The sequence below is a fragment of the Balaenoptera physalus genome (genome assembly GCF_965194825.1).
Source record: "Balaenoptera physalus genome assembly, chromosome: 15".
Lineage (NCBI taxonomy): Eukaryota > Metazoa > Chordata > Mammalia > Artiodactyla > Balaenopteridae > Balaenoptera > Balaenoptera physalus.
Genome location: NC_138894.1, coordinates 95,152,818 through 95,172,446, shown reverse-complemented (window position 1 = coordinate 95,172,446; position 19,629 = coordinate 95,152,818). Strand labels below are relative to the sequence as shown.

Here is a 19,629-nt window from a genome sequence, read left to right as displayed (position 1 = left end):
AAGGTGCAAGGATATATTGTACAAATAGGGAATATAGCCAATATTTTATAATAACTAGAAATGGAGTATAATCTTTAAAAATTGTGAATCACCATATTGTACACCTGTAATTTACATAATATTACTGTACACCAGCTATACTTCAAATCAGTCAATCAATCGCTCAATCAATCAATAAATCAGATCCAGGAGTAAGGCAGGAGAATACTGTGTGATATGAATGTTTTCAGGAGACAGGATTTAATGATCCATATGTCCTCATTTTGGAACTCTGGAAGTTTGAATGCGCGGTTTATGCTTGGAATTCTCTATAACTTAATTTTATGTTGATGACAGCCAATAATAGTGATAATATTGATAATAGTGATAATAATAGTGATAATAATAGTAGTTGGCGCGCACTGAGTTCTCGCGCTGTGCTGAGTACCAAACTCAACACTTTACGTGAAGACTTTCACTGCATTTTCAGTCATCCTTTGAGATCACATTATTGACCACTCGTTAGGGGTAAGGATGCTGAGACAAGGCTTGCGCTTTCACGGGAAAGGTCTGAGTGGAAAGAGATGAAGGGCTGTGTCCCGTGGTGGATCGCCAGGGAACTTAATAGCATCAGGAGCGGATCGCGCGGATTGCGCGAAAGGAGCGGAAGACGAGTGGCCGCTGCTCCCAGCCCCCCCAGCCCCCTCTGTGCCCTCTGTGTCAGGGTAAGTGATGCCTTTCGAAATTAATTATTTGACTGTCTTCCCTTGCATTTACTTGTCTTTCTTAAATAATGGAATCACAGCCTGGGAAAAGGTCCGTGATAGTATTTTTCCCCTATTCCCAGATGAGCAATATTGAACTAAACTTGTATGAGAACGTGTTCTAAATGGCTGTGTGTCCTATACAGATTACTGGACAGAAATGCTTTAATGCCCCAAACAGTCCCGAAAGTGCTTTGTCTACTTATGTTATGTGATTCATTGATTCACTGTAGAACTGAATTAACAAATAAAGAGATAGCCAGAGTGAGATTTCTTCAAAGTAAACCAGAAAATCAGTGGCAGAGAAACAGACCTTCCCAGAGTATACTATTGATCAAATAAAACTCTTTATTTTCTAGTCAACTCTAATGTAAAAGCTTTTAAAGAGTATATTTGACAATATATTATATTAGTTGACAATATTGTAAAATAATAGAGATAATTTTTAACTGTATGTGAATTTAATTCTGTGGGTCTTTTATATGATTACGATGACTTTTTTTTTTTCCTTGTTAGCAGGCACTTTATTCATTTGATCTTAAAATCAAGGTTAAACAAACTCTGCATTTCAACCTCTATATTCCCAAGGTTAAACGTAACATATGCTCTATTCTTGAGCCCTAATTATGCTCCCAACCATTTTTTTCATGTATTATGACTCCCAAACACACTGTGAGAAGAAGAAATTACAAATTTAACAATTTTTGAAAGAATCCAAATCCAATTAGATAATCATCTGATTTATACGTTATATCTGCAGAGTGAATCACAATGTAAAAAAACGAGCTGTAATAGTTTTGGGAAATGTTCCAGAGACACCAGAAAGACATCGTTTACAATAAGTTATTACAATTTCCTTTTCCTTGTTGTTTCTTTATATACTGTAATTACAGTATTGATTATCTGAAGGATTAGTCCATGACTAAGTGAACATAACCTGCTTTGCCTGGTTAAATCAGTAAACACCTCATGTCACTGATTCCTAACATTTTGTACCAATTAGTAACCAGAGAGTAACTGCTCATGTATCATGAGCTTATCATTAGATATTTGGGATTTGTGAGAATTGCTTCATGCACATGTGGAACTCATCTTTCCCGATGCACGTGAAATGCTTCCTTGGAATAACAGATTGTTGAGATCGACATTTTGGCATTTTTGTCTGCTAAGAAACAAAAGCCAAAGACATATAAATGAGCTGGTCTCAGCATTTATACCCCGAATCTCATCAAGGACCTTAGACCTTTAGGGGCAATTCCAATAATTTGCTTAGTATTTCGCCCTAGAATTTTCTTGAGGAAAACCCAAGTCATAAGCATTGTTTATACACACCCTCACTAGAAGAAAATGTAGGCTTGAGTTTCAGATTTTTCTTAGAAAAATAGTGGAGGAACCTCAAGGCTAAGCATTGCCACCCACCTGGACTTGACATCTTCAGCCAATGGAGTGCTCATAAATGTTCATCCACTGGGGTGGGTGGGTTGTTTAATTTGTGTTACAGTAAGTCCCCTACATAGGAACCTTCAAGTTGCAAACTTTCAAAGACTTGAATATGCGTTCCATCAACGTCAGGTGCGAGTGGAATTGCAGCTTGCCCTCCGTCTCCTATTGCTGACGCTACTTCAGCTCTACCATCTCCCACCTCCTCTCCCTCCTCCAGTCAGTAACTCTTCCTGCTGTTCCTCGATGCCAGCCCCTGGATGCCAGCCGTTGTACTGTACTGCTGTACTTTTCAAGGTACTGTACCGTAATATTAAAAAGTTTTCTTTATTTTTTGCGCTTATTTTTTCTGTATTATTTGTGTGAAAAGTATTATAAACCTATTACAGTACAGTACTATAGAGCCGATTGTGTTAGTTGGATACCTAGGCTAACTTGCTAACAAATTGGACTCACGAACAAATTAGACTGACATATGCACTCTCGGAACAGAAGTCGTTTGTATGTAGGGAACTTACTGTATTGTTCTTAAATTAAAGAAGGATCCTTAATTCTTTAGCTGTCTTTAAATGTCTTTCAGTTTCAAGTGAACGGAATCCTCTCAAATCAAGCAGGTCCATTTGGCATTTAATCCAGTGATGGACTACCTCTCAGGCAGAAAGAACTTTTCATAATTCAGAGTACTTTATGCAGAAATCCAAGAGCCTGCCATATACTTTTCTTCTTCAAATAGTTCTATCATAGCTTCATTTTCACACTCGATCCATTTCCTAGGAGTTCTAATGTGTCTTTTAAGTTCACATGTTTTCACTTCATCCTTTTAAAATACTCTTATGATAAACTTAATATGCAACCTATTTAAAAGCATAAATAAATACACCCAAGTGAATTAGGGTCAGAGGTCATGTTTGGTTTTACAGGCAAAGACATCATTTCTTTGAATAAGAACATCATAGAATTGCCCAGCCACAAATTGTAGGTTTTATGCCAGATCTTCTCCAACTACAATGAGCTTTTCCATTTAAATTATTTTTTCACTGGTGGAAGATTGAATAGAGCAATAATCCTCTGAAATACTCTGTGGAGCCTTTATGTATAAGAAGTCTGGAAGGTACTGCAAATCCTTATTTTTTAAGATCAATATAAATGGATGCAATCTGGTCATGTGTGCATGCATACACACATGCATGCATAAACAGGTAGCCTTTACTGGTGGCTCTGAGAATAGATGTAACTCTTTTGTAAAAAAAAAAAAGTCAAAAAATAGCAAGAATCATCTATATTTGTATACTTTTACATTCCGTAAATTGAACTCCAAGAATTTATTCAAAAACTAATCATTTAATAAAAACATAAATATATACAATGGATATATCCCTCCAATACTATAAATAATAACAAAATATGGAGCATTACAATACATTAACATTATTATTATAGAATCCATATAGAAGAATAGAAATTGTAACATATTGTTCCAAGAAAAGAGCAGCTTTGCCACTATGATTTCAATTATGTTAAATTGATTACATTAAACATTTTAAAAAATAATATCTTATTTTGTTTTCAGCTAAAATAAATGTGTTAATTATAAAGAGATAAGTTTTAAAATACTGGTATTTGACAGCTAAACATTATTATAAAACAAATAAGTTTAAAAACCCTAAGAAAACCCCAGTGTCATCACATTTTAATTATAACATGGCATTAGTGTCACTCAAAGGTTTTTTTTTTTTTTCAATTTTTATTTATTTATTTATTTTTGGCTGTGTTGGGTCTTCGTTTCTGTGCGAGGGCTTTCTCTGGTTGCGGCGAGTGGGGGCCACTCTTCATCGCGGTGCGCAGGCCTCTCACCATCGCGGCCTGTCTTTTTGCGGAGCACAGGCTCCAGACGCGCAGGCTCAGTAATTGTGGCTCAGGGCCTAGTTGCTCCGCTGCATGTGGGATCTTCCCAGACCAGGGCGCGAACCCGTGTCCCCTGCATTAGCAGGCAGATTCTCAACCACTGCGCCACCAGGGAAGCCCCAACTCAAAGGTTTTTGAAAATTTATTTGTGTAAAAATTGTTAGATAGAAATTAAAAGGACGATGGCATCTGTGTGAAGATGAAATTAAGGGTGATTACGGGAGCAGTGGAGCCCTGGTTTTCGTTTTGATAAAACAGTGACTTCAGAATTCATTACTCTGCTCTTGACATTTCAGGGCTAAGAAGCCTGCAGGTACCACGGGCACACACGTGTCTGTTCCACTGGTCCTTGTGTTCAGCGCGGTGAGTCAGGAATCAGGGAGCGTCCGTAATCCAATACAGGCAGCAGGACCCCGAGTATCGGATTTCCCCAAGGCCAGTCAAAGAGTGTGTACTGTTCAGAGGGGAACCATGCAAAGAGTGGAAATTAGGTCAGTGTGTTAGAGAACTAATTAGAACGGTCCCTTTATAAGAGTCAGAAAATGTGTACTAGAGCTATTTCAGTAGATGTGGGGAGGATGTAAAAAGTAAGCAGAGCTTCGATGTGGACACGGGGACCCCTTTAAAGACAGAGATGCGTGTTTCAACTGTGAGGAAACACAGCTGTATTTGTTTATTAGGGGAAATAGTAAGTTATAAAAGCTCTCCCCGAACAAAATCACTTTCCTCCACTAAATGGAAGATGAACATAGGTGTCACATGGCAGACAGGCCATCGCCAATCCCTCTTGGGGGTTGGGGATAAACTTAGCAAAACCTTCAAATGTTTACTGTATAATGAGGTGTCAGAAACCTGGCCTGCTAAGTAATGTTGCCTCAAGAGTCTGAGAGGAAGATGGGTCTCAGCTTATTCCACACTAGGGACCAAATCAAACCCTTGGTGATTTTCATCAGCTGTCAGGAGCAGGCAGATATTTTTGCAGGGCTGGGCAGGAAATTAGGCTATTAAATTACAGCCTTTCTCCGAGAGGCTCTGTCGTTCTCTTCCCCCTTCCTACAGATGTTCTATCAAAGCAAGTCATTGTGGCCATTTATCTTGCCAAACTTAAAATACCTTCTCCAGAACTAATTTTTCCCTCAGTACTTGAGGTCTTTGTACTCTCTGTCTTGCTTCCCTGATCTCGTATGGATCTAAGATTAATTTGCACCAGCTAGGAGTTCAACAACAAAATCAATTTCAATTGGGTCAGACGGGGTCACTGTGGGCCCAATAGTGTGAGGAAAGAAATAGATTATTATCATTCCAGAAGCACAATGCTAAGGTTCAGTATGAGGGGAGAGAAGCACATTCCCATAAAAGCAATAAATAATTCTTTTCAAAGCGTCAGAAACAAATAGGAATTGGGCTTGTTTTCCACCAGCCTTTACAGAAACTATACATACGCGGGTCAACTATGCCCTTGAGGAGGTGAGGAAAATTATCAAATGCGATTTGTGGTACCTTTGGTAGAATTGCATTAGGACCGTTTGCCCCTATCACTGGCAGGACCACTGATAGATGTCCTGTCCTCTCTTTAGCATATTTAAATTAAGCACACACTTTCTATATAGAAATATTCTCTGGCATTTCACATGAAGCATCTTACAAGAGGACTTCAGAGCACTTCTCCTAAAAACAAACCTAAACAACGGTTGTATTTATTTCCCTTTGTCATTGAAATGTACCATCAGTGGAAACGGCATCCAGTGAGTAAATTAAAACCAAGCTCAGTAGGTCACATTTTTAGCTTTTTGTTTGGTCATTGAGATTAAAAGAAAATCAAGAATAAGCAGTGAAGTTTTCTCTGTTTCTTCCTTAAAAACGTCAAAATTTACAATGGCTCATGACAGTTTATTAGTTTAAAAATGTATTAGTTGCATGAAAACTATTCCTTGTTAGTCTTTACCTCTCTTAATTCAAAACGTATTAGTGGGTATCAGCCATGTAGAAATACACTGTGCTGGGTATTTAGAGCAATGGACAGATGAATCAACGCTGGGTCTCATCCTCAGTGAGCTTGCTTCAGGCTATCCCACACCTAAGAAATATGGGATTAACAAAGTAAGGTTATTTTTAATTGGAAAAAAGGTAATGCATTCTCTACATGTAAATGATTACTGTAGGTAGGTATAGGTATTATTTCATTTAATTGCCACAAACATCCTGGAAAGTTGTTGTATGACTCTGGTTTCAATCACACAGACTGAAATCAGTTCTAGCTTATTTAAACACAAAGGGATTTATTATAGGCTACCGATTGTCAGAAGGACTGAAGATAAGCTAATCTAGGCTGAGGTTTCAGGGTTGATTGCCTTGATAACACACAGACTAGACTTACACCATCAAGGGAGCCGTTGGCCTGTGGAATCAGGACATGACACTTAATTCATGAACCCACGAAGCAGCCATTGGCTCCCAGAGCACATCACAGAATGGGTGTCCCACAAACCCCCTCTACCCCCTAGGATCCATTCCCACATTCCAAGTAACTCTGATGGACAGAAGTGACAGTACATCTAGTATCTTTGCCTCTATTAGTCTGAAAAGCACAGTTTTTAGCTCTCCAGCCTCTACACTCCTGCACAGGTTTGGATCAACCAACCAGCAGTACCTGCCACAGCAGTTATGATCTCATTTTTCACAGAAAGGACCAAATTTAGGGAAGATTTATGTAGAGCAAATTCCTTATAAAGCCCCAATGTAGCAGGGCTATGAGTCAAATATAACCCCAAAGCCTCTCTCCACCCCGTTTCACTCACAGTCAACCAACTGAGCAAAAATGTGCTTATGAAGTACTTCCGAGCATTTGTGGATTAAAGGGGAGCAAGACGCTGGTTCTAACTGGTGAGGAGGCCGAGTCCTACTGGTGATATTCACAGAGGTTCTCTGACGGGACAGGCACTCGGGATGTTCTTAGAAAGCACAGAATCTAAACGTGAGCGTGGAGAAGGAGAAGGGCCTTCCAGGGAGAAAAACACCACAACTGGGTGAAGACACAAAGGCAAATGATTACATGAGGGGCGAGTCTCGTTACAATGAAGAGAAGTGAAGAGCCTGGAAGGGGAGAAAGTGCACAGAAACGTGTGTTTTCCTCACTCTGGACTTTGCTCTCCAGTCAGGCGTCTGGCCTTAGAACGCCGCTGAGGTATCTGAGATGGGAAGGGACGTGGTCAGATTGATGCTTCAGGAAACTCAATCACTTCATCCATGCTCCTTCGTAACGGAATAAGAATTTTCTGTAAAGATGTGCTTACAGCACAATCAGAAGTGGCAACTGACCCAGTTAACGGGGCTGGACTCAGCTCCCGTGTGACCTGTCCTTGTGGACGGCGACCGTATGCCTGGAAGTCAGGATCCACGTGAGACACACGGAGTCCTGTCTCATGTAAACGCAGCAGTGTTCGCTGTACACAAAACACTCATGTCTACAGACCTCTGTGATTGTACAAAGTGGTAGGGAAGGAAGCCCTTGGAATTCACAAAAGGAAGAAAAGATCAAAAAAAGTGAGAAGTGAATACAAATAGATGCTTGTAAATGTCTTTGTGGGGAAAATAATATACCTAAAGACCTGCTGTCCTGCATTTGGATAATTATAAAAGTGAAGTACAGAATGTGTCCATCACCTGGCTCTCCTGAATGTACATGAACTCCCTGAAACGGCATGGAAACATTCCTACATTTCCTGTGACTGGGGAAGGAGGAACTTCAGGAATTCAGTAGAATCCAATCTGCAGGCCACCAGCCTCCGATGGGAAGGTCCTGGAGCTAAATTACTGTCCCCCCGTGAATATGAATGCAACCCAAGCAAACACTTCAGGAAGAGCAGCAAATCAGGAAGCCCACCCACCTGGTGGGGAGATGCTTGTTCTGGGCTCCCAGAGTCTGCTCTGGTCGTGTTTGAGGCACAGACGTGGGTTCTGGCACACACGTGCAGATGCACACACAGACAGGCACACACACGCACCCTACACATGTGTGCACCAAAGCCCTAAGGTCAACGACATCCTAACTAACAAAAAGCCAGAGCCTTGGAACTTGCCCTTGGGCCCGTGCATTATAAAAGGCCAGCAGGGCAAACATTTACAGGAGAACGTCTATGAAGCTGGTCCTGGGGAAGCAACAGTTCAGCCATCCCTTCTCCTGGTCATTCTAGCCCTACTGGCAAGAAAATTTAAAACAAGAAGGAAAAAATGAGAATGCTTATTCATGGAAAAGGTGTCAGATAAAAAGAGGTAATGATTTAATTGAACAAATGTAACATGCCTTTTAAAATATATGTTTGTGAATGCCGAAGTTTGAATTTTATAACAGCCTTTCAACTTTCTAATGACCTAGGTAAGCTTTAATTTTGCCAATAATGGGGAAGGGCAGGAGGATGAACACAGGGGAAACCGACACAGTTGCCTTGCTCTCCATCAGGGAAGGATTATAGGGGGGCATGGGAGAGGGAGAGGGACGCCCCGGTCCTGTGTGAGGATTTGGGGGGCAAGAGACAAGAGGTGGCTGCAGCCTTGAGAAGGTCATTTGTAAAAGAAGAGATCGGTTCCAAGGATTTTATAATTTCAGCAATTATTTCAAATATAAGTTCTTCTTCTCTTTCTTCGCCCAGATCTTAAACAAATCACACGTTTGTGTTAGGGCAGCACCAGATGTGGACGTCCGTGTGTGCTGGGGAAAAGCACCCCTGTAAGGTGAGAACCCGGGGAAGAGGCACACATGGAGTTACATTCCTAAAATAATAATAATAAATAAAAGTGAAGAAGCGTATCCTCTTAAAAGAAAAATGAAAAATTCTCATAAACTCGGGAGACAGCAACACCAAATTCGGCAGCTGTAATTGAAGTTCCCTGTCTTTCACCTACTTAATGTCGCCGAGTAGAAATATCTGGATTTTACCCCCTGGACGGGAGTGCTGTGCCACCCTCCTATTTTCACACTTAAATTTTCCTCTTTCCCATTCAGCTGGTGCCTTAAAACGATATTTACTCTAAGTTGACAAAGCATCCTCATGATATGGAGGTCCATGATAAAGCTGAACTTTAAAGTACATGACCTTGAATGCTAAGGTACACACACACACACAGATATATGAGTGTACACATGTGCACACATATACACATATATTCATGCATTTATGTACACATATGCAAACAAGTCTATGTACATGTGTTACACCTGCATGCATACACATGCATATACACACACACAGATATATCAGTGTACACATGTGCACATATATACACATATATTCACGCATTTATGCATACACATATGCAAACAAGTCTACGTACATGTGTTACACCTGCATGCATACACATGCATATACACACACACAGATATATCAGTGTACACATGTGCACATATATACACATATATTCATGCATTTATGCATACACATATGCAAACAAGTCTACGTACATGTGTTACACCTGCATGCATACACATGCATATACACACACACAGAGATATATCAGTGTACACATGTGCACACATATACACACATATTCATGCATTTATGTATGTACACATATGCAAACAAGTATATGTGTTACACCTGCATGCACACACATGCATATACACATACACACACAGATACACACATAAGTATAGTTCCAATAGAGATTGTCATCAAAATATGACAGCACTTTTTTAACCCATTAAATGGTTAAGGAGGCGGGGTTTTTGAAGTGATCTAACGTTGGCAGGAGAGCAGAAGCAACCCACACACTGCTGATAGGAAGGTAAATGTCTCTATGGAAGCTCATTTGACATGCTTATTGGAAACATTAATCATAACAGTGCATGGCAAGGTCTTCTGTTATTGGGATTTTATCCTAAATATAAACAAGAATTTACATATTGATTTACCTGCAAGGATATTCACTGCAACTCTGTTTATAAATAATGAGAAATTGAAAACAAAATACTCATTTTATAGTAGAGATTTGGTGAAGTAAATGGTGGTGAATACTTAAAATAGGACATGAAGCAGCCATTTAGGATTATATTATATTCATAAATGTAGTCACATATGAAGATATTGAGTGGAATAAAAATAGCTTATAAAACATGTTATGCACTATGAACACATTTATATAATGTAGTTATAAATATATATTGTAAGAGCTAGAATAATTTTTCAGGTGGAGAGAATACTGGTGATTTTTACCTACATTTCACTTATGTGTTTTCAAAATATTTTACTACTAACAAGTATATTAATGTATGATTTTATCATGGGCATATATAAATGTACTTTGTGCTACATATTAACACTCTGCTATTTACTGCTACAGGAATTTCTTCAACTTTTCTCTTTTTCTTAATATGCAGTCCCCTTCAGAAACTGGTCATAATTTAAAAAAAAAAGTCTTTATTATAGTTTATCTCAATATTTTGACGATATCTGTAGTAGCAACATGTGATTATGAGACAAATCTGGTAAAACTATAGGCGATTAAGATGTAGCCTGCAATATTTTGGAAAATTTAATAAGTGCAGTTGTTAAAGTACTTCACCAGAATAAAGAGTAAATTGCCACATGCTGGCATTAGAGTGAGGGATGTCATTGCCTTCCCTAAGTCACAAAAATGTTACCTTACTAATCATCTGAAATTCTCATTTGGAGCCCTTTCCCGTCATATAGAAAATTCAAATGTATTTGCCTGTGTGTGTATGTTTTTTCTATTATGTATTTGGTCATCCTATCCCCTTGCTCAGCAGCCTTCCACTTCAGCGAAGATGATGATTGTGGAAGAGAAATCTCCTTAGGTGTATGTTTTTTGTGGTTAGGACTCATGTGCCCAAATAATACATCTTGGAGAAGGTCAAGTCTGAAGTACAAAGGATCAGGAAATGTGACACGTTTCATCGAGATGGTGCCAGGTGCGGAAGAACCCAAGAAATCTGGGCTGGAGTCCCAGGCCCACCGTTAGAAATCTCTTTGTCTTCAGCCTGATTCTCATTCTCTCTGACTTTAGTGAACTGACGACCGAGTGAACTTCAAAATTCTTTCTCTGCTTCCTTCTTGCGAGTTTCACTTCACATGAATTGGCATGAGGACAAACTGAAGTCTCATGAGAATTTGACAAGTGTTAACATTTATCTAAATATTTAATATTGAATGAATAATACATTTAATAATAATAAATAACTTAAATATTAAGTATAAGACAATCCTATTATTATCTTTAATAACTCTCTGGCCCCTTGTTCCAAAATGGAGTCACCTTCACAACAAAGCTCTTTCTTTGTCAACTCCTCAAGGCAAAAACAAATTACGTGAGATCGAGGTGGGCTCCTTAAGTCTGCATTCCAATGCAAAGGGAGTAAAGAATAAAAATAAATTTTTCATCTGACATGTGAAGCAAAATAAAAATAGCAATAATAAATCAAATCATAATAAAAATCGTATAAACATGTATCACTTTATATGCCCATGCTGAGCACTGTTGTAAATATTTTCCACAGATTGATTTATATATTCCATATAGCAATCCTGTAAGCAGATACCATCATTATCTCCATTTTATATTTGAAGAAACTGAAGGTGACATCTAGCATCTAACAGTCGGGCTCCATAACTGTCTCCTCTAACCTTATCCTCTGTGACTTCTCCATCTAAGAATCATTCTGAAGATAACCAAAGAAAAGAGACAGTTTTATTTTTTATATGCTGTTCTCATTTGATCCTGTGTTCCAGTTGTGACTTTATAGAACACAGAACACTTTGATGAAAATGGAAGGGATTTCGAAGAAATGCCATTTCTTCTGAGAAGGATTTAGAGTCAGGTGGACCCAACCTTGAAACGTAAGTTCTGTTTCTCATCAGCTTTGTTGCATTGGGCACATTTCTGAGCCTCAGTTTCTTCACATTAAAGTCAAGGAATAACAAGTATTTTGTGAGGAAAAGTAAAATATTTATGAATAGTCCTGCCACAAAGCCTTTCGGAGGAGGGGACCCTTAAACGCTGGATGCAGCCTCGCCTACATCACATGGGGAACCAGAGCCTGCCCTGCTCTGTAGGGCACCCCCTTGAGTGCCTGACGGGCCCATTTCCTGGGAACTGTCTGGCTGACGTCACGTATATTTTCCATCATAACACAGCCCACCATTTACTAAGCTCAACCATATTCTCTTTGTCTGAGTACAATTTGTACTGAGAAACATAAAGATGTGGAATTGGGATCTTAGATAAATTAATGGTACAGTTCAAGGGTCAAAGCCGACAGACTCTGGAGCAGCTCTGTTTATTTCCTTCTCTTAGATTTATTTATTTTTAAAAATTTTCTCCCTACTTATAAACAAATTATAATTGTTTTCATTATTTTGCAAAGGCTCACTTTAGTTGTTTTCTGTTACTTGCAACAAAGGACTTGAACTAGTATGAGATCCAAGAGTCTTTTCTCACTCACTTATACTTTTTCCACTAACACACAGATAAGAGAATTTGGATGACTATCTTCACTGTGAACAATAGTGATGATATTTTGACTATAACAGGGTATAGCCACATAGTTTTGCATTTCTTTCCTGAATTTAATGCTCTTTTAATATTTTATTTAATAGATTTGAAAAATTAGTGTTTCATGAGATCTTTTTTCCAGAATTAGATGTTCAATCTTTCACCAAACCTTAATACTTCTAAATCATTACGAGTTGCAGTAAATAAAAAACCCACGTTTATATATGTGTCTCATTTCACCAACAACTTGAAAATATATCATATGAAAAATTAAAAGAAAATACTACTGAATTGGCAGAGTACTCAAGAATATATTGGTATTCTGCACAATGTTCATTGCAGCTCTATTTACAATAGCCAGGACATGGAAGCAACCTAAGTGTCCATCGACAGATGAATGGATAAAGAAGATGTGGCACATATATACAATGGAATATTACTCAGCCATAAAAAGAAATGAAATTGAGTTATTTGTTGTGAGGTAGATGGACCTAGAGACTGTCATACAGAGTGAAGTAAGTCAGAAAGAGAAAAACAAATACCATATGCTAACACATATATATGGAATCTAAAAAAAAAAAAAAAGGTTATGAAGAACCTAGGGGTAGGATAGGAATAAAGATGCAGACGTAGAGAATGGACTTGAGGACATGGGGAGAGGGAAGGGTAAGCTGGGACTATATGAGAGAGTGGCATGGACATATATACAGTACCAAATGTAAAATAGATGGCTAGTGGGAAGCAGCTGCATAGCACAGGGAGATCAGCTCGGTGCTTTGTGTCTACCTAGAGGGGTGGGATAGGGAGGGTGGGAGGGAGATGCAAGAGGGAGGAGATATGGGGAGGTATGTATATGTATAGCTGATTCACTTTGTTATAAAGCAGAAGCTAACACAACATTGTAAAGCATTTATACTCCAATAAAGATGTTAAAAAAAAGAATATATTGGTATTCTGAATGTATTCACAGCATTCTAAAATAGATTTGTAGGACAAAATGTCAATACTTTGATCCAAAGAAGATTCTTTTTTTTAGTGTGTGTGTTCTTAAAGTTTTAACATTTTTCCTCCTCCCATAGTCATTTGGGGCATCTTTCATAATGAAATGCTGTTTTTAAGACAGGCTTTGAAATCCTAAGTGAAACAAAAATTAACAAGATCTTTGATTTGTGGTGCTGTATTTTGCAGGTCTTCAGGATTCCAAAAGTGTACAGAAGGTATAAGGGACATTTCTCTTCATCTGATAGATTCTGGTCTCTTCCAGGCTGGATGTGAGATCCAGGACTCAGACCTGAGATGAAAGGCCATGGCTTCTAGCCAATGACAACCTAACCTGAGGCTCACTGGCATTGTATTTCTAGACGGAGCCAAATTAAACCACATTATTACACATTAGTAATACTACAGCTTCCTAGAAAATTAAGTGTGTTTTGTTATTACAAGAACACACTGGCAATTAGTAGATGTGCTTGATTTAAAATTTTAAGATGCTTATTCAGTGTCACTGTTGTATAATATTATTCTATAGAGTTTCTGTCTTTTCAGCAGTTTCATTACAAGAGAACAACACCTATAGGCAGAAAAAGTTATGACTAACACACATACAATTAAAACATTGTGTAGCAAGCATTCTTTTTTTGTTGTTATGAGACATCTTAATAAAATATGCCTATTATAAGAAGAATAACTTTGTTTTTTAAAAAGTTAATAGGTGGGTTGGTTGGGAACAGAAGCACGTTTTTAGTTAGCTATATGAGAATACAAAGGAAGAAGGCTGGCCACAGAGGGACCACGTAACCCCTGTTGACACGGATATGATGCTTGCATGTGAAATAATGAAATATACACCTCCTCACTTGTGATCCCCTAAGTCTGATGTGTAGGTAGCCCATGAATGCAAAGTAAAAATAGAAAACGAGATTGCCATCTTTAAAATTCCCGGGAAATTCTTTTTACTCAAGTCTGTAGTGCCCATAAGAGACATATACCAACCAACACTGGAAGTAGCAATGAACCCAAAGCCTTGGCCCTCAGGAGCACAGGGTGCCTCTGGTCTAGCAGAATCACGTTTCTTTTAGCGATGAATTTCTTCAGCTGAGCAGAAAGAAGGGTCTCCTAGAGATCCAGCCTGATGGCGCAGGTTCCTGGGATGTTGTTTCAGGTCAGGGCTGTGGGGTAGCTGCAACAGGGCTGTCCAGGGTGGTTCAGGGGGGGCTTGGATGATGAGTGAGCGCCTGCACAGAGGACCTTGTGTGGCCACCCTGGGGCAGGACCCTCTCAAGTCACCACTAGAGCCCTTGGGTGGAAGCCAGTCCTGGGCTTGCTTCCTCCTCATGTCCAAATATGTCAGGTGAAAGTAAAGTGGACTTCAGTCCAAGGGTTTGTTGTAAACTAGGATCCCAAGTGAGAGTCCCTGTAATTTAGCCACACCTGTCTGCTCAGCTTTACTCTTCTGGGGTAGGTTTGGGAGATTTAGGCCAATTAAGAGTTCGATGAGAACTTTTGGCTGGTACCATTGAACTGTACCTATTGTCAGATAATGATGATAATAAAAGTATAATGATATTTCATCAATTAGGCATTTAAATTCCCAACTTTTGAAGTCCAGTACAGATTCATTGAAATAAGTCACTTCAAAGTGATTTGAGATGTTTCAAATCATACTTATATCTGTAGAGAGGAATAATAATATGTTAGGCTCTTCAAAGGTTAAAAAAATAATCACTTTCAAAGAAAATATCATTTTGAGTTACTGACACACATCCTTACTTTTTGTTCTTCAAGTGAATAGTGGAATGAAACAGTTTTATTTTAATCGATATTTTTTTCAAAAAGTGAAAAATCTTTAAAAAGTGGTATGTTTTCCCATAAAACCACTAAAAGCAATCAAGTGTTAATATTAGTGATGTGTCTTCAAACACATGTATGATTACGTGTATGGATAATAGACAAAATGTCCTCCATATGACATTTTATCTATGACTCATAGTTTACATTGGGGTTCGCTCCTGGTGGTGTACATTCTATGGATTTGGGCAAATGTCTGATGACATGTATCCATCATTATAGATTCATAAGGGGTAGTTTCAGTGCCCTAAGCATTCTTTGTGCTCTGTCTAGTTGTTTTTTTTTTTTTCTCTAACCCCTGGAAACCACTGATGTTTTCACTATATCCATAGTCTTACCTTTCTGCCTTGGGGTTCTCATGTCTCTCATGTACAGAAAGAAGAGTTTGCACAGCTATTTCGTAGACCATTAGTTGTCTGTCTCTTTCTGAGCATGTGGCCACCTAGCTAGAGATTACATTTCCCAGTTCTGCTGTAGATGTGGCCCTATGACTAGGTTTCTGCCAATAGAATATGAGCAGAAATTATGTATGAAATTGCCACTGCTCTTGTTAAAAATGTTTTCCCCTCTCCACGGCCTCGAGCCAAATGTCGGGGTGAATCTTGATGTCTGCAAATAGAGAACAGACACTGGGAGCGAAGGAGCAGGAAGAGACCAGAAAAGCGCTTCTGAGTAACCCAAGAGGAAGAGCAGCCTCGCCAACCTGCATCAATCGTGATGTTAAATGAGAAATAAACTCCTGTTTTAGTAAAGATTTTGTGATCGGGGGCCCTTTGTTACAGCATCTTAAACTCTACCCTAGTATGCCATTCTTTTATTAATGAAACTGAACACCACTTTGTTGTGTTATATTATTCTTTTTACATGCTATTGGAAACATGTTAATATTTTTTTTGATATATTCTATGTCAGTTTTTAAAAAAAATATTATAATGTTATTTTTGTTAAATATACATGGATGTGTGTGTATTAGCAATATTTTTTCTTTTCATCAAACCTTGAATGAGTTGGCATTATTGGCATTATGTACACTTGAATGTTGGACAAATTCCCCTATACAACTCTCATGGTGTGGTATTATGGGTACTGGTTAAGCCTTTGGCTTTCTTTTCAATATATTTCACAATAATTCACTTACTTCTTCTCTCCTCTGTGCTCTTTTAGAATATTAATATTTTCATTTTAAAAGTCTACTTTTAAATAAGTCTTCAAATTCACGGTCATATATTTGGTAAATTACTCTCATAGAACCCACAATGCTTTCTCTGTGATTATTTACTAATTTAAACTCCCTGAACATGAGTGACTCCTGGCGTGGAGTTTGCACTTGCTGGGATTCTCCGTTTGGCTTCACCACGTCAGTGTCGAGCACCAGTAAATGCTCTTAGGCACTAGCATCTGTGGTTCTCACTCTAGAGTCATGGGGATGGGGATTAAGACTCCACCAGGACATAAGAAATTTTACGTTAGACTTTTCTAGACCCTTTAAAAATCCAAATGAGGGGTTGAGTTAAAAACAAACAAACAAACACTGAGGCATTGCTGGCTGCTGTAGATTCAGGCAGTCTACACAGTTTGAACCTCCTGGATCTTTAATCAGCAATTTGAAGAAATTGCAATTTACCCCCTTCAGTTGCTCGTGGGAATGACTGCAGGACTCTCAGTTTATTCAAAGGAGAGCATCAGAAGGGTGTCTGCCTTATTAGACTTAGTTTCACAATGGTTTTCCTTGTAGAAAAAAAAAGTTGATGAGTTTTGCTAGTCTTCCTAGAAACCAGAAAAACAATCCCACCACAGGTATTAAGAAAAGATGGATCTTAAGAAGTCTGAATAGTGCAGAAAAATCTATTGAGATTTGCAAGGCAGCGTTTATCACTACAGCAGACAAAAACCAACTCAAAAGCAAATACCAACCCAAATGGAAACATCAACAGAGAGCTATAGACTCAGGGAAGGGGTGCAATAGAAAAAAAAGTGTGCGTTTACTGTCTATATACAATAGGTGAGGTGTTCAGCTAGGAGCTACACATGGACATAGCTGATTGATAACAGCTTTTGTGAACTAGTTCTCCCCATTTTAACTATGAAGAAACAGATGTGGACACAATCACAGATGCATAGTTCTTCTCATAGAACAGAACACTAAAAAGACTTTGACCTGGAGTACAGAAGTCTCACATTTTGTTCTATCAGCAACTAGTTGCATCTGCTTCCCTTGCCTTATCTAAAAAAATGAGAATAAATCATTTGCCATTCTTATTCAAAATATTTGTTGAGAATCACATATTATGATACATACATAATTGTTTGGAAAAGCAGAAACCACCAGCATTGATTTGCTTTTTTTTAAACTTTCTTATTGAAGTAAAATATATATAACATAAAATTACCATTTTAACTATTTTTAAGTGTACAGTTCAGTGACATTATTTACATTCACGAGGTTCAATTTGCTTTTGTAGCTGATAAGATTTCTGTTTGAGGCATGGTGTGACTAGTGAACCGAAACATCATGATTGTCTTATTTTGGCTCAGAACAGGAAATAGTCAATTATTGAAAAGGATCCTTCCCAGAAAAGATGGTAGAATGTTTTTTTCCAAAATTAGCTGTGCAGGGGTCTTCAAAAATCACATAGTTCAACTGAGGTATAAACAGATTAAATGTCTTGTCAAAGCCACACCTTTAGATGGTGCAGATGTTGCAATCAAATTTGATGAGCTAAAATTTTAGCAAGATCCATAACTTATGTACTTCAGGAAACAGTATGAGTTATCTATTACTTAATGGTAATTAATGGACTTTGTACCAGAGTTTGGTAACTGCCCTGTACATCGTCTTGAGTAATGACCTTAAATCAATTCCAAACTGTGGAATTCTCATCCAAACACAAAACCCTTTTTGTGAAAGGAACATTATTAAGTGTCTACAGTAGTGATATGTACAATAATTGTTTACCATTAGTCGGGCTTTTTTTTAAAATGGCTCTAGCTCTCCAACAGTCTGATTCTAACATTGAAGCTTCATGTTTGTTTTAGTGTTTTAACTGTATTGGATCTTTGTTTAGCCCTTTTAACTCAACGCCAGGGCCAGCTTTATGAGGTGCAACTCGTGAAGGCACAAATGGTCCCACACGGAGGCTCTGTTGTCCCGGAATTCCTAAGAATGTCATCTTGGAGCTCGTGTTTTGTAAGGGAAGTCGTATGGCATAGCAGGCAGGTGATCAGAGGACAGACAGACAATATGTGTCCACCTCGCGTCTGTCTTCCTCTCTGTCCTCCTGGGGAGTTTATGATGCCATCAGGAGCATAGGATTCCGGAGGACCCAGGATGTGGAGTGTGGGATGAGACTCAAAGCAATGCAGGCCAAGCGTGTGACATCTGCCACGGAGTAAACAGGGCCACTGATGGCCCCAAGACGCCAGAACTTGCTTGAATGCAGAGAGAAGGTAATGGCGTTCTAAGGAACACCAATGACCAGGGAGTCTTATCCTCTTCTTCCTCACTCATTTTATTTCTCTGTGTTTGCCAACTGCATACAGTGAAAATGGTGGAAGGAAAGGGAAAGATGGACAGCCCTCAGTTTTCCTCTCAGTCCTTCGTTTCTCATCTGTAAGCCTAAGGTGGAAAGTGTCAGGGGGATATGTGTGTATCAAGAAGTGAAATAAAGACAGAGAGTTTTGTGCTACGTTTCCACTGGTAAGAATGAAACATATATGCATGTGTGAGCCTTGGAATATAAATCGTGTAATTTTGGTGATTTTGCATACGAGTTAAATGGTGAAATACAAGCTAATAATTAAATTTAAAAAATCTTTCCTTATGGAGAATATTAAAGAAGCAAATAAAAACATCGTAAGTTGAAAAAGAAACTACAGAATAAAGGGAAAGCTATATATTTTAATATCTTTAATGACAACCTTTTTCTGCTTTTTGAACATGGGGCCCTACATTTCCCTTTGCCTTGAACTTTGCAACTTACGTAGACGACTCTGCTTAAAGCAGTATCAAATTTGACTTTGTTAAATGTTAAACGTGGTGATATATTATGGTTTTGATTCTAAGTGAAAGGCACAAATGTTGTATAAAATTCTAAATTGTTCCTGCCTTTTTTTCTTTTTGTGCTTCAGTGCAAATAAGAAAAAAAGAAAAAAGAAAAAAGAAACCCACATGAAGTAAATTTACCTTGAA

General features: G+C 38.4%; 1 long non-coding RNA gene across 1 annotated transcript in view; it reads left to right on the top strand.

Annotated features, from left to right (window-relative positions):
• Positions 1-9,589, top strand: part of LOC309643916 — a 36,982-nt gene extending 27,393 nt beyond the window's left edge. The window contains exons 2-3 of the long non-coding RNA XR_014254154.1: positions 4-3,906; positions 4,219-9,589. This is a non-coding gene — a long non-coding RNA (uncharacterized lncRNA). The remainder of the gene's footprint in view (positions 1-3; positions 3,907-4,218) is intronic.
• The last annotated feature ends 10,040 nt before the right edge of the window (positions 9,590-19,629 follow it).